Source organism: Camelus bactrianus, chromosome 3 (genome assembly GCF_048773025.1).
Source record: "Camelus bactrianus isolate YW-2024 breed Bactrian camel chromosome 3, ASM4877302v1, whole genome shotgun sequence".
Lineage (NCBI taxonomy): Eukaryota > Metazoa > Chordata > Mammalia > Artiodactyla > Camelidae > Camelus > Camelus bactrianus.
Window position 1 is genome coordinate 98,983,142 of NC_133541.1, and position 14,825 is coordinate 98,997,966.

At 42.8% G+C, this 14,825-nt stretch overlaps 1 protein-coding gene and 1 non-coding gene across 2 annotated transcripts in view; both read left to right on the top strand.

The window, feature by feature from the left end:
* The first annotated feature begins 10,401 nt into the window (after positions 1–10,401).
* Positions 10,402–14,825, top strand: part of MATR3 (matrin 3) — a 43,214-nt gene continuing 38,790 nt past the window's right edge. The window contains exons 1-4 of the mRNA XM_045507954.2: positions 10,402–10,509; positions 11,729–11,766; positions 13,055–13,134; positions 13,914–13,996. The gene's annotated coding sequence lies outside the window, so the exon portion shown is untranslated. The remainder of the gene's footprint in view (positions 10,510–11,728; positions 11,767–13,054; positions 13,135–13,913; positions 13,997–14,825) is intronic.
* LOC123613307 (small nucleolar RNA SNORA74) lies at positions 13,648–13,847 on the top strand. Its single transcript, XR_006720687.1, has one exon. It is a non-coding gene; the product is annotated as a small nucleolar RNA SNORA74 (small nucleolar RNA).

Here is a 14,825-nt window from a genome sequence, read left to right on the forward strand (position 1 = left end):
AAAATGGAGATGCTTTGAGGTCTAGAGACAGAACAGGAAAAATCCAGGGACTGGGCAATTCTGGAAGAGAGATTTCCAGGTTCTTACGGGACCTATCATACCCAGCCTTGCTCATCCTGCTGTGCTTGGCAGGAAGTCTCTTTCCATTCTTCTGACTCCCTGTGTTGGTCCACTTTCTTCCTCCAGTTCCTACATCTTCCTTCACCTCTTTGGATACTGCTTATCCTTGTCTTTCAAGGTTCTGGGTGATGTGTTTGTTCTAAAAATGCCTGAATGGACCAAGACCTAAGGAAGTCTTCCAGATAATTCAAGTATCTGGAGGCCATACCTTCCCTCTTCTCCCTCAACTCTAACAAAATGGGGTCTGTTCTCACCCTGGGCTTCGAAGGTTTTCCAGCAAAAGTTAATTCCTCTCTACCTCAATTCCTTACGCCTAGGCCCTCTCAAAGCTAAAAATACAGGGGGGAGGGTATAGTTCAGTGGTAGACTGCATGCCTAGCATGCATAAGGTCCTAGGTTCAAGCCCCAGTACCTCCATAAAATAAATAGATGAATAAACCTGATTACCTCTTCCCTAGAAAATTAACTTAAAAAATAAATAAGTTTTTAAAAAGCTAAAACTACATAACCACACAAACTTCTCAGAACATGCCAAGTTCCTGAAATTTTTACACATGAATTTTCTTTCTATGGAATGCCAGAATCCCCTCTACCCCAAGTTTTTCACCAGGAAGACTCTTAATTGTCCTGTCTTGACTCCAACATGACCTTTATTCCCACTGATATCATCATCATGTAGGTCATCATTTCTTGCCTGGACTAGTCCCTCACTGGTCTCTAGGATGCTACTCTGGCCCTACAAGATCCATTTCCCACCCTGCACCCAGAGCAATCTTTCTAAAATTCAAACTTGATCTTATCACCTCCCTTCTTAAGGTTTCTCCTGCCCTCAAGGTAAAGCCATAACTCCTTCACCTGGCTTTAAGCTCTTCCACCCCACTCCCATCCACTTCTTTTGAACTGTGTCTTTCAGGCATGCCAACCACCATACTAGTGCTCCAGCCAGATTTCCTGACATATTTACTGAGTTCCTTGAAATGTGTCTGTTGTATTTTGACCCTACATGATGTTCCCTTGGCCCAAGACTCTCTTTTCCCTCCTCCTTCCCCAGCTGACTTCTACTAGCCCTTCAGGCAGGTCTCAGCTCAAACTCCCTTTACCACTGAGCCCTCCAGAATACCATAGACTAGATAAGCTGCCTCTGATTTCTGCCCCCAGTATCCATTGTTTCCCCCAGGACGGCACTTATCCTGTTTGTTACTATTTATTTATTCATATGTTTCCCACACCCAACTGGGAGCCTACCTTATTCCCTGCTATAACTCATACCCCAGTACTGGTAGGCTCTACATGAACAACTGTTGGAGTAGTGAGTGAACAAAGCCTTCTCTGTCTTCACATTACAGACTCAGACACCCACTGCTGCTTCTACCACCACCATCCTCATAGTTACTATTCTGGATTATTTCTTCTCTGTGTGTTCCTCTCTTTATGGACTGGGATGGTATCTTCAATGTCTGTACTCCAGTGCCTAATACAGAGCTCAGCATTCATCCTTTCATCCATCTTCTCATTATTTTAAAAAATAGTTATTATCTACTATGTACTAAATACTGTAGATACAGCAGCAGTGAACAAGGTAGACAGGGCCCTGCCCTCAAGTTCACATTCTAGTGGCATATTTGGGTGACTAGTGAACAGGAAGTTCAGTGGATCTCAGTCTAATGGGAAGCCCCCGAGGGTTTTCCTGTTCAGAGCTACAAAGCAAGGAACACAGGCTTTAAGGGAGCAGAGTATATTTTCTTGGTGACCTCTGGACCTTGCTTTGTCCGGGTTTCCTTGGGACTAGTCATCAAACAGCAGCAGAAAGGCGGGGGGGGGGGGGGCAAGTGGAGAGGGTCCAAGCCTCCAAATACAGGAAATGGTGTTGCAGCCCAGAGCCCACAAGCACTTTGCCAGGATATCTGTCTTAGAGCAGAGAAAGAAAGCAATCCACAGAAGGAAAGACATAAATGCACAGAGGTGACAGAGGAAAAAGGAAGGAGAGAAAAAGTGGAACAGAGAGAAGGGAGAGGAGGAGTCAGAATTACAGGGAGAGGGAAGGAAACTGAGGCACAAATAGAAGGCCTGCAGGATTGAGCCCTGCTGGTTTGTTTCTGGGAGGAAGCTCCGGGGTATAGCTCTTCATCTGGGTCACTGGAGAGAAAAAAATTCAATTTTGAGCCTTTGGGATTCCCTAGATGCTTTCCAGAGCCCTCTGATCCCTCAAATTTTCTTTAGCCCCATCTGGCCATCCCAGCAGGCTTCTGCCAGGGACCTGCCAGCCCCTAAACCGGGATATACTCCACTCAGACTCTCACAAGCAAGGAATAGGCAGCGATGGAAAAACACAGTTGCTCTGGGCATAGCTATGTCTGATTTTCATCTTTCTCAGAAAAGATCATAGAAAAGACCCATCAGTTTCCTAATGGGGGGCTCCAAGCTCTGCTCTCTGAAGTACAAGCCTGACCATATCCTAAACTGCAGGCAGAGAGCAGAAATTTCCCTGAGCTGGGAGCTGGGGAGTTGGAGGCCCCACCCCAAAAGCTCCCAGATGCCAAGCTGGAGTCTTGAGTTCTCAATAGCTCTGCTGCTCTTGTCAGCAGCCTAGGCTGCTCGCTCCTGAGGCTGCGATGCCATCTGCTGCTCAACTTGTGAAACTGTCTGACTCCGGCTGCATAGTTAAGGCAGAACCTAGCAGGAGTTGGCAGGGGACCTGCCTGAGTCTCAGGAGAGCCATGTCTTTGTCTCTGAACAGACCCAATACTGGGCCTCAGGGACAGAACAAATGCTCTCTTCCCTGTCATCATTCTTTTTACATTAGGCAGGATGCCTTCACAAGAAGGTGCATTAAGGGTACGGAGGGGTGGGTGGGTTGGCTTTGCCCTTCATAAAAGTCCAGTGTCATTTCAAGGTTAAATTGCCCAGAGAGGTCCTAGCCTGCCGTTGAAGTTCTATAGCTTTCCTGAGAACATTTTTTTTCTTTACAAGTTTAACTAGGATTATTGCACAGTTTGTTAATTGGGTGAATGAAATAATGAGGTCAGGCCTAGAGGAAGTGGGGCTTTGAAAAAAGCACTCTCCTCCAGAATTGAAGATCCTCAGTGGGTTTCTGAAGCTCCTGCTCTCTGTGTTGTCCCTGTTCAGGCCTCAACCTAGATACAGTTGTGAGCTCCAGTGTTTTAGAGGCCATATGCTAATACCTGGCACATATTGGTTGATATTTATTGAAGTAATGGTTACTTTGAGAAAGTTTTCATCCTCAAACCAGCTACAGTAACCTGCCTCTGAGGGGATCCTCAATGACCCCCATCTCTTGATATTCACAAACTTGTAGTCCTCTGTCACATAGTACCAAGGTTTATCTGTGTGACCAACAGAATATAACAGAAGTAATGATATGTAACTTACAAAATTAGATTATAAAAGATATGGTAGCTTCCTTCTTGGTCACTTTCTCTCAGAGGGAAGGCAGTTGCTATGTAGTGAACAGCCCTATGAGGAGGCTCACGTGAAGGAACTGAGGCCTTCTGTCAACAGCCACATGACTGAACTTGGAAGCAGATCCTCCAACCTCAGATAAGCCTTCAGATGACTGAAGTCCTAGTGGACAGCCTGACTGCAGCCTCATGAGTGACTCTGTGTCAGCTCAGCTGAACTGCTCCCAGTTCCTAACCCTCAGAAACTATGTGAGATAAATTTCTGCTGTTTTATACTCTTAAAGTTTGGGGGTAATTTGTTATGTAGCAACATAACAGACCTGTCATATGGTACATTATTATTACATCATGGCATATCATCCGCATTACATCACTTCATTTCCTTATAAGATCTGACATCTGGACCCCACCCTCTCAGTGTCTCTAACCTCATCTCCGAACACCCTACCCTCTCCCCAGTTCACCCCCACCCTAGGCTCACTCTTGCCTCAGGCCCTTTGAACTTACTTTTCTCTCTGCTGGAGCCCCCTCCCAGGCAACCTAAATCTCTGCATGGTCATTCCCTTATCTCCTTAAGGTCTTAATTCAAATGTAGCCTTTTCAGTGTAGACTTCCTTGACCACCTGCACTCTTTATCTGCAACTCCCACATCTGCCTATCCTCTTCTTTATTTTTATTCCTAGCCTTTATGATTGGTCACTGCTCTGTCCACAGAACCTGGAATAGTGATAAACACAGAACAGATGTACAATACATATTTAGTTGAGTGGGAAAACATGAATGTCATAATTCTCCAATTATAGTATTATGTCTTCTAGATCCTGTATCATATATCATATGTCATATTATGATGTCACATATATATTATATTTAAATGTAGTACAAGACAGTGCAGAGAAAATAAGGCAAAAATAAGAAGACATAGCTTTGTTGCTTGCTGGCTAGCTATGTTACTATGAGCCAGGCACGTAACCTCTCCGAGCCTCAGTTTTACTCATCTATAAAGTGAGGCTATTATAACTTTCCTGTTCTATCATAAAGTGGTCATAGAAATTAAGTGATGATGAATGTTACAGCATTAAAAAAAAAAAAGCTCTAACACATAAGTGTTTCTGAAATGTGTTCCAAAGATCACAGGTCCCAGGATATGCTCTGTGAGGGAAAAAAAAGATCAGGAAGTTAGAGAAATTTAGATTCCAATACTCTAACCCCTCGTGGACATTCAAAATTAATTAGCATATGAGAGGCTCTGAAAATCCTGGATGAAAGATCGTCTCCCAATGTACTTGCCTACACTTGGGGAAACCTTGCTTTCTAAATATACACAGCATTGCCTTTGTTATCAGTGTAATATCGTTACTTTAGATCAAGAAGGAATTCTAAAGTTTTTGAAACAGAAATCCCAGTGGGGTGGGCGATGAGATCTAACAGCAGGTATGAAGATTCACAGGAGGGAGGAGGAAAAAAAGAAAAGGAGGAGATACAAGGGTGGAGAGAAGGAAGAAAAAGAAAAATGATGGTAAAGGGAAAAAAGGACAGCTAAAATAATGTCCTTTGAAAGGAACTCAGCAGAACAAAGGCAACCTGAAATTTCCTGTGGGTGGGGGCGAGGGAGGAAATCCAGGAATCCTAGTGCCGGCCTGCTGAGCCCGGCTTATTCCTTTGAGTGTTGCCTCTGCCAATTTCCACAGTTGGAGCTCAGGCTTCCTTTTACAGTTTCAAAGAACCTCTGATTGAAGAGATTTTTTTTCTTTATCAGGGAGGAGGCATCAGGTAAACCAAATCAGCAGCTTCTCAATTTAGTGTACTTACTAAGTGGCTGAAAAGGCAGCTGCCATTTTTCCTTTCCTTGTGAGCAATAAGCCTTCTTGGCAGTAATCGGCTCCCCAGAGCATGCCTGGCTTAGAAAAGGAAAAGGTATAGCAATTCCCCCTGGAAAAGATTCCCCAGGCTAAATGGGACATGAAGAGGTTGGCAGGTTTATTCTCACCCTCCAAGTAGGCCTGCCCCAGCCCAGTCTAAACAGATACTCTTAGCAAAAAAGATTCTGTAGCTCTCTCCGGCATTTGCTCACATTTCTAGCCCTCATAGCGAGGAAGTCCTTTGTTATATCTTATTTCAGTCTTTTTGTATAATTTTATTTTTTTAAAGTGCCTTTCCTTTACCCCAGAATAAGAGAGTAATCTGTCATAAATTCTATGTGTAGTACAACTGATGGGAACTAATATAGTAACAACCTGTTTCTCAGGACACATAATTGGTAAATACCAAATGAAGAAGCTCATTTCCCACCAACTGAGAGACTGAACCTTTTTTTTTTTTTTTTTTGTAATTGTGGAATTCAAAGGTGGGATAATGAGGTACTAGAAAAGGAAGCAACATATGTCGGGCACCTGTCTGGTCCCTTATGTATATGCTATCTCATTTAATCATCACAACAACCTAAAATGTGGAGATTATGATTCCCATTTTATAGGTGAGGAAACTGAAGTCCCGAGGTCACTTATCTGAAGTCAAACAGCTATTATGTAAGTGGTGGAGTCAGAATCAGATCCACCTCTGACTCTCAAATTCATGTTCTCTTTATCCTGGAGGCTTGTATATATCACACAGAAATCTGGGTCTTTGGTTTACTTGCATTCCTTATGATATATTTAGTTTATTCTTTAACCCCACAAACATGCCAGAATTTTGGCTACTTTCACCTGCCCATTTACTGCAGGTTAAACTTAGCATCCGAAAGGTGCTGGTGACTTCCCTCAAGGCTTTCCTGTGACTACAACTGAACTCAGTCTACCTGATGTCCACCTGCCTCATCAGACTGTAATCTCCATAATGGTAAGTGCCATGTCTGTCTTATTCACCACTGTAAGGCAGACAGAAGACTCTTGAAAGCAAAATTAGAGAACCCAAAACAAAGATTAAAAAGGCCAACATTTATTTTAAAGAAGAAGCAAAGAAGAGGAGAGAGATAGCCAGGAAGAGAATGAGAGACAGCAAGATAAGAAAACTCAGCACAAACAAGCAAGATAAAAATAGCCTCTTGCCACTGTCCTTTTAAAATTACTTTCTATACTTGAGCCTAAGTGACAAGTGAAATCTCCTCTGTAATTTCCCATGTGTTCAGCTTAATGAATTTCCGGCAAATGGTTTCAGTATTGGAGGGCCAATTTCGACACTGTGGAGGAGGGGTTGGTGAGAAAATGAGGGGTATGAAAATAGACTAACTAATTGAGTCTAGAAGCCAAATGAAGGGGTGATTGGAGGTATGTGAGAAGGAAGCCAAGTCTTGGAACTTGCTCGACATCAATAAGAACTGAGAATTAGTCTTGCTCTAGGTGATGTGACCATGTTTCCCTACATGCTATAGAAGGAGCCCAGAATACCAGAATGCCTTGCAATTATTCTTTGTACCACATTGACTGCCTTTTAAAGAACTTCATCTGTTATACAGAGGGCATTATATTAATAATTTAATTTCAAGCATTGGAAAGAATAAAGAGACTCTAGCTCTTTCAGGTCCATATACCTTCTACACAGTAGGTATACATAAATGTTGAACCAAATCATTATGAGGGAGTCAAGTTAGAGAGAAGTATGAGAATGTACAGTCTATCTCTCTGCATCTTTTTGTGCTGCCCACCAAAATGCATTGTTTCTCTGTATACTGAGGAAGGAACTCTGAAAGGCCACAAGACCAAGAATAAAAAGTGCTTTCTAGAATTTAAAATTGGCAATGATCATGCAGCCCACAATTTTAATCAGTATTGCAGATCTTTAAGGTCCCCAAGTATGCCTTTCATTGTTGGTTGCTTTAACACCTTTATTGAGATATAATTCACATATATACAATCTACCCATTTAAAGTACAATTTACTTTACAATTAGTGGCTTTTATTATAGTCACAGATGTGTGCAACCAACACCACAATTTTAGGACATTTTCATCACCTCAAAAAGAAACCCCATAACCTTTAGCTATCCCCTTGTCCCCTCCTTGACCTAAGCAACCACTCCGCTCCTTTACTTTCTGTCTTTATAGATTTTCCTGTCCTGGACTTTCATTTGAATGGAAGTGATCAGTATATGATCTCGCTTCTTTAACTTAATGTAATGTTTTCAAGGTTCATTTAGATTGTAGCATGAATCAGTACTTCATTTCTTTTTATGGCCAAACAATATTCCACAGTATAGATACACCATATTTTATTTTGTCTATTTGTCAGTTAATAAACATTTGGGTTGTTTCAAATTTTTAGCTCTAATGAATAATGCTACAATGAATATTTGTGTACAAATTTTTATGTAGACATACATTTTCATTTTCTTGGGTATATACCTAGAAGCGGAATTGCTGAGTCATAAAGTAAGTCTATGTATAATAGTATGAGGAACTGCCAATAATGTTTTCCAATGTGGCTGCACCATTTTACATTCCCACCAGCAGTGTATGAGAATTCCAATTTCTCTATATCCTTGCCAATCCAACTATGCTTTTGAGGAATAAGGACCACTGCAGGGCCCTAGTAGAACTTTGGTATTACAGAGCAGCAGCAAGAATATTACAGGGATGCAAGAGAACTCCTTCTTCTACTGTAAGCCTTTGGGATCAGCTAGAGGGTATACTGCCATCTCTAGGACTCCCCAGGCTAAGTTAGCTGCCCCTGATATATGTCCAAGAATACCTACAGTGCTTATCTTTCTCCTCACCTAGACTACAAGCTTTAGGTAGGCAGGAATCTCTATTGCTCTGAGTTTATCTGCAGCACCTGAACAGGGTCTAGTAAATGGTAGATGTTCAGTAAATGTTGGATGACTGATTGACTAACTGAACAAATGATTAAATATATCTCTATTGATAATTCCTGTCCAGAGAGGAGAGGAAAAGAGCAGTCTCAGGTGCAAAAGTCTTCAAGTAAGGAAGCAAAAAGGAGAGGACAGATGAAGGAGAAAGGGAAAGGCAGGCAAGAAGATTAGGGACCTTTCATCTGGCTGCATTTATTTCCTAGAAATTTTCCCTTTTCTTTTTTGTTATTATTCCTGATAATTTTGTCTTTGCAAGTATTAAGAAACAAAAAGGTAGAAAAGTGGTTGATGTTGTAAGTAAAAGACCACATAAGTCAAATTACCAAAATAATTCAGAATTTAAAAGATGGGGATTAAGAAAGTTGACTCTAAAGGATTTTTTAACAAGGAAATGAAGAAATCATAATATTGGTTTTCCTCCAAAGGACACTGAATGGCCTATACCTATAAAAGTTGACCACACTTCCAGTATGACATGAGAACATGGCCCACCTCTCAGCTTTATTTATAATGGCTGGCCTTCCCTCCACACAAATCCTGCCTTCTCCCTGGAAGGATCTGTGAGTCCAGTTCTCTCCAGGTCATTTGGCCCCTCTCTCACCAAAGGCCCTAGTATCTCTCAATTACTTCCTATCTCTTCTCTGAAAGCACACATTCAAACTTCATCCTTCCTTTTCATGAATCCTTAGAGTAGCTCTGCCTTCTCCATTTTGTGTGTTTGGAAGAAAAGAAAGCAAAATATATGAGATGCCAATTCAATTTCTCCTTTAGCAGAGCTCTGCAGGACAATTACCCACCTAATCTGCCCAGTTTTATAGCTCTCATAACCCTCCTTTATGAACACACAGTGACAGCTGGATGTGGGCATTGATTATGGCAGCAGTCTTCAGCCACATTCCTATTTAACTGCAAAGCAGAGCTCCTGCCTACCAGCCCAGCATTGATCATGTGACATTTTTAATTACTGTATTTATGTAAGCCTTTTTCCTACCAGAGCCCATGTCCAACTTCATGAAGACTGGGAAGGATTTGTGCTTGCCACTTTTGAGGCTCTCTGGCCTTAAAGCCTAGGGTCTCTTGCTGGAATCAATGTAGGACTTTGGGCTTTCTCAGTGGAGTTCTGCGAGGGTTGGGGTGCACAGGAAGCACGTATTTTCCATCACAAAATAGCTGAGGAAATAGCATGATGACAAGGGCATTGGCTGATTCCCAGGGGCTCCCCAGACAAAGATGCCAGGAGCAAAAGATCAGCAGAGCCGGTAGGCTGGAGGGAGGGTAGGAGGAACGAAGTGGGTACAGACTTTGGAGAATTACAGAATGGATTTAGGAATTAGTGCTGCTGGGCCTTGCCCCTCTGGGCCTCAGCTTCATCAACTGTTCAGCAGGACAGAATCGTATTGACTCCAATTAGTGTGGGAAGGTTTAGTGTTCAAAAGAAATGCTGATAACCTGGAGGGCAGGCAATCTGTGTAGACCAAGGATGTGGCTTATTTGGCTGTGCCACAGTGAAAGGCAAGTCTGGCAGAGAAAGCCAGTATTCTTTAGCTCCTGCAGTTCAGCTAAGGATTCCACTGCAGGGCCCCACGGATGTGGTCCCGCAGATTAGGCTGTGACAGGCATAATCTACCCGAAAACCTCCTGGAGAGATCCTGAAAACCGAGGTGACCTGTGTGGGTGGGAGATCCATTGGCTGGATGACAGAACTTCTGAAGAAAGTCAGAAAGAGAACCTGCGTGGGAGGTGGAAAAACCGTGGGCTGAGCTTACAGGAACTGAAAGGCGCCACACGAGTGACAGGAACGAGCGGCGCTCGGTGTGACGTTCCTCCAGGACACCTCAGGTTTTCTCTTCAGCAGCTCCAAACCAGCGCCCTTTCCAGGCGTAGGTAACAAATAGGAAGGGTGTCAAAGAAACGTAGACCTTGTTCAAATTCCCACTCTTTGTCTTCCGGGGTCTGGAGCTCCTACAAAGAGTTTACTCACCACAGCCGCAGCTTTCGCGCTTTTCTAAACCGGCCTTTCCTGGGCGGGGTTTATGAGCCCCGCCCACTGATGGCCCGCCCAGTAGCCGCCCCGGGGAGGAGCTCCCCTCGGCTCCCGGCTGCCCTTTCCCCTGCGGCCTCTATCTGAGCTGCAGTGTCCCCGCCGAGCTCCGGACACGTGCGGGTGAGTAAGGGCCAAGTGGGGAGAGGTCTTGGAGGTTTACGAGCCAGGGGCGAGAGGCAGCTGTGAGGAAGCGTGTTCCGAGGCACAGGACGAAACTGGAGTTCGCTCCATCGTGACTCCAGTTTTGCAGGGCATCTTGAAGAGATGCTGGGGGATCATACCCCAAGAGCCGCCCCCTGTTTTCTGCCATCCCTATTGTCCCTGAAGAGTCACCTAGAGCCGGTCTCGGAGAGCCTCTCTCCCCAGGCGCCGGGACCAGGGACTTGGGGAAGGTTTGCGAGGAACACGTGTTCAGGCGGAGTTCTGTCAGTCCCCTTCAACCCCAGCCCCAAAAAGCGACAGGCCATTTTTAGATTCGTTTTTAGGCCTAGGTCATGATCCCCGTCTATTTTCCTTTTCCTCTTAAATTGTTTGGAGGCATTTAGGAGTGAAATTAGAGGATGGCTGGGGAAAAAAGTATGGTTTTATATACCCTCACCTTATATAAATAAGGGTGACTGGGTACGAATGTTTATTATCATTTTTGTAAACATTGCTTTTAACCAGTAGTTGAGGTCGTTAACAGGAATGGCAACCTAACTGCCTCCAGTTGCTTTTGCACCCATTACTACGTCCAATTATTTTTCTAAAGTGCTGCTTTTATTGTTCTTCAAGAGGTACTATAACTGAGGCCCTCCTGATCTAGTTTTAACCTGCCTTTCCACTTTTTACTGCCCATTGCTCTCCCAGGATATCTTCCCCTCTTTTCTCACTAGTATTCATATCTCCTTGCCTGGAATACAGCTCCTGATAATAGCAAGAGTTTACAGAGTACACAGTCTGTATCAGATATTATCCTATGAGCTTAATTATATTCCATTTAAATCTCCCAACCACCCTGTGTACAAAGTACTGTTAATACCTTCATTCTATAAATGAAGAGACTGAAGTTACAGAGAGGTTAAGTTTCTTGCCCGCTATCACTTGGCTGTTAGGTGACAGAGCCAAACTTCCTGATATTTTTTGATGAGGTTATTAATTTGCTGCTATTGAACTGTATGCAAGTAAAAATGACATATGAAAATAAAGCTAACCAAGGTAAAGCTATTTGTTTTATTGTCTGCTATTGGTTTTGTGGCTTAGGCCTCACTGTTTTGGCGGGGGGGGGGGGCGGTCTTGAATTCCACACAGGTGTTCACTAACTGTTGGCTGACTCTAACCTAGAGTGTTTTGATTGCAGAGGTGCCAGCTGTGTACTTTGGGCAGATGCAGCCCCAGGTGAGTGGGAGACTCCTTTACCTACATTTGGCCCCAGCTGTAGGCAGCTGCCTAGGTTGCCGTGTACCTAGGCATGTGTTACACTGCTGGGAGAACAGCAGCCAATAGCTGGTTGGCATTCTGGGCCTAGTTCATGCCAACTCTGTTGTTAACTATACCAGAGTGCCAGCATAGTTGCTTATTCATTAAGTTAAATCTGTAACAGCATGACTTTACAGGGAGAAACCTAAACATCCAGACCTTTCTGAATGGTTCTGGTCTGACAGGTTTGACTAGTATGAAGTTCCTTGAATCATAACTTGGAAACAGAACAAAGGTAATCAGGCCATGGAGGGATATGTAAGTAGAGAGGAAAAGTTGGGCTTTTATTTTTTGAGTCCCTACCAAGTGCTCAAAAGGCCTTATATAGGGTGGAAGTCAATGGAATTTATGCTAATTTCACTGAAATCAAAGTTCATTTCTCCAGCTCTCCCACAATACAAAGCTAGCTACAATCCCTTTGTAGAGGGACTTCATAGCTATAGTTACCTGTCAGAATGTCATGTCTTACAAGGAAATGTTACTGTAAATTTGTTTTTAAAATTATAGGCATTCTTCTTTAGCTCATTAATAAAATGTAAAAACAGCAATTGATTGAGGGGCTCTAGATACTAGGCCTAAATACTAATTTCTGCTTTAGGTTAACAGAATATTCTTGTTAGTTTCTTACTGATTTTCAGGAGTGAACAGAGTTGTTGCCACTTTTTGGAGCAGTAAATATTGAGTCCCCTTTGTAGTGACTTTGTTTTGGAATGCTAATGTTCTGAGAAGAGATGCTTCTCAGTTCTAGGCAAATATTTATCACTCAGGGTGATGTTGGAGATTGTCGAGTAGGTTTGACTTAATTGCTGCTTATGTGACATCCTAGTTTCTACAGGAGGAACTGGTGAGGATGTTGGGAGGCAGAGGAGTTATTTATCAAAGTTAGTTTTGTTCTATTAATTGACTTTCCCTTTAAAGAATTCTCTTAGCTAAATGTTGAGTGCTTTGTGTGAATCCCTCAGATGTTCATTGTGAATAGCCTTTTACATATGGGTTTTTAATATGAGTAATAATCTAGAGGGCTTGGGGGATGTTTAGCTTTAATGGTAACAGACAAGAAAAACGTAAGTAATGGGAAATAAAATAATGGCTAAGGATATAAAAAATATGGTAAATCATAAATGGCCGGCAGCATTCTGTTTCCATCCCTACAGAAAAGCAATCTTAGGAACTAGAGTGTTGAATGCTGACATCTTTTTCTTTTTAGGATGACTTGAAAGTAGGGCATCCTTGGCCCTCCTGAAGAGAGATTAGTGACAGGTGGACAGTTGTGCATGGAGCTACCAGGTAATTGTCCCTACTCATTCCAACATTGACTGTGTGCCAGATTTGTTAGTTGGAATTCATCAGGAAACAACTGGGAGGCAAAATCAACTATATTTGCCCCTTACAAATTTGGCCTCTGGGCAGTAAAATGCTGAGTAGAATTTTGGTGATTATGGTCTGAAGGCATGTGGGATCTTTGGGATTATCTGTATCATTCCATCTGAGGAAATTATGAGATTATAAATTCCATGAGAAAAAGGATAGTATCTCTTGCCTTGTTCACTGCTACATCCCAAGCACAGTGTCCAGCACATGCTAGAACTCCCTGAATGTTGGATAAGATGACTGAAGGCATGGGAAGGGAGTTCCTGTTTCCAGTTTTGTTTAAAGGATTTGACAGCAGGGTCTGCAATCAGTGCTTCCAGGCCTCTGTTCTGTAGTCAACATTCAATTCATGGGGATACCTATATCCATGTCTTCTACATGGGGTAGCTGGATATCTGAAACCAAATAGGAAAACTGTTTCAGGAATCATCCAGCGGTTGTCAGCTATCCAGGCTAGTGTGATGCCTTGGATGGTGTTACACTGTTGGAAGAGCAAATGCTGCCTTTGTTAAGGTCTGGCTCCGGCTCTGTTTTGGTGTTGTGGCTCAGTACCTTTGGGCAGTATTTTGTACCTCTGAGAGTGGAGTAACTCCTTCTATGGAGTTGGTCCTAGTCTGGGTGCAAACAGTTTTTTCCATTAGAAAAGCACCCTGTCTTAAGGATAGCCTGTCATTCCTTTCCTCTTTGAATCCTAGACGCCTTCACCTGAGTGAGAAATCTTCAATCCATTGGGACCTCAGATGTCTAGACTGCCCTTTGTGACACCAAGATAAGTAATGTATGTAGTCTGTTTGCCACGTAGGTCCTAAGTAACTCTCTTCAGCTCAGATAGATGGTGTGGAATAATAGAAAAATACATACATACATTTTATAAATATATATACACACATACATTTTATATATATACATGTATGTGTATGTGTGTATATATATATATATGCCCTGGTTCCTGGCACATAGCTCCTAAAACCCTTGTATTTCCTAAGTGATCAGAACACCAGGAGCATCTTTAGTTATAATATTTGGACTTTGAATCTGGTTCCTGATAATGAGCTCTTAAACTCTTAAGATTTCTAGGAATGTCTTCTGTTTTCATCAGTCTAGTCCCCAGAAAGACCAGGCAATGACCAGAAGCTTGGAATTTTCATCATCACCGCCTCCCCTGCTCCCCCACCACCACCACATAAGACACATACCCATTCTCCAGAGAGGGGAGAGGGGTTAGAAATGGAGTTAATGATCACACATACAGGATGAAGCCTCCATAAAATTTCAATAGTATGAAGTTCAAAGAACTTCCAGGTTGGTGAACATGTGGAGGTTCTGGAAGAGTGATACCCCTTCCCTTGTAACTTGTCCTACACATCTCTTCCATCTGGATGTTCATCTGTATCTTTATCATATCCTTTTATAATAAACTGGTAAACAGTAAGCTGTTTTCCTGAGCTCTTTGAGCCACTCTAGCAAAAAGTAGTCATCTCACAGTCAGAGTTTGTGAGAATCTCTGAATTAAAGACTATCTGTCAGAAGCATAGGTTAACAACCTGGACTTGTGATTGGCATCTGAAGTGGAGAAGGGGCAGTCTTGTAGGATGGTGCCCTTATCC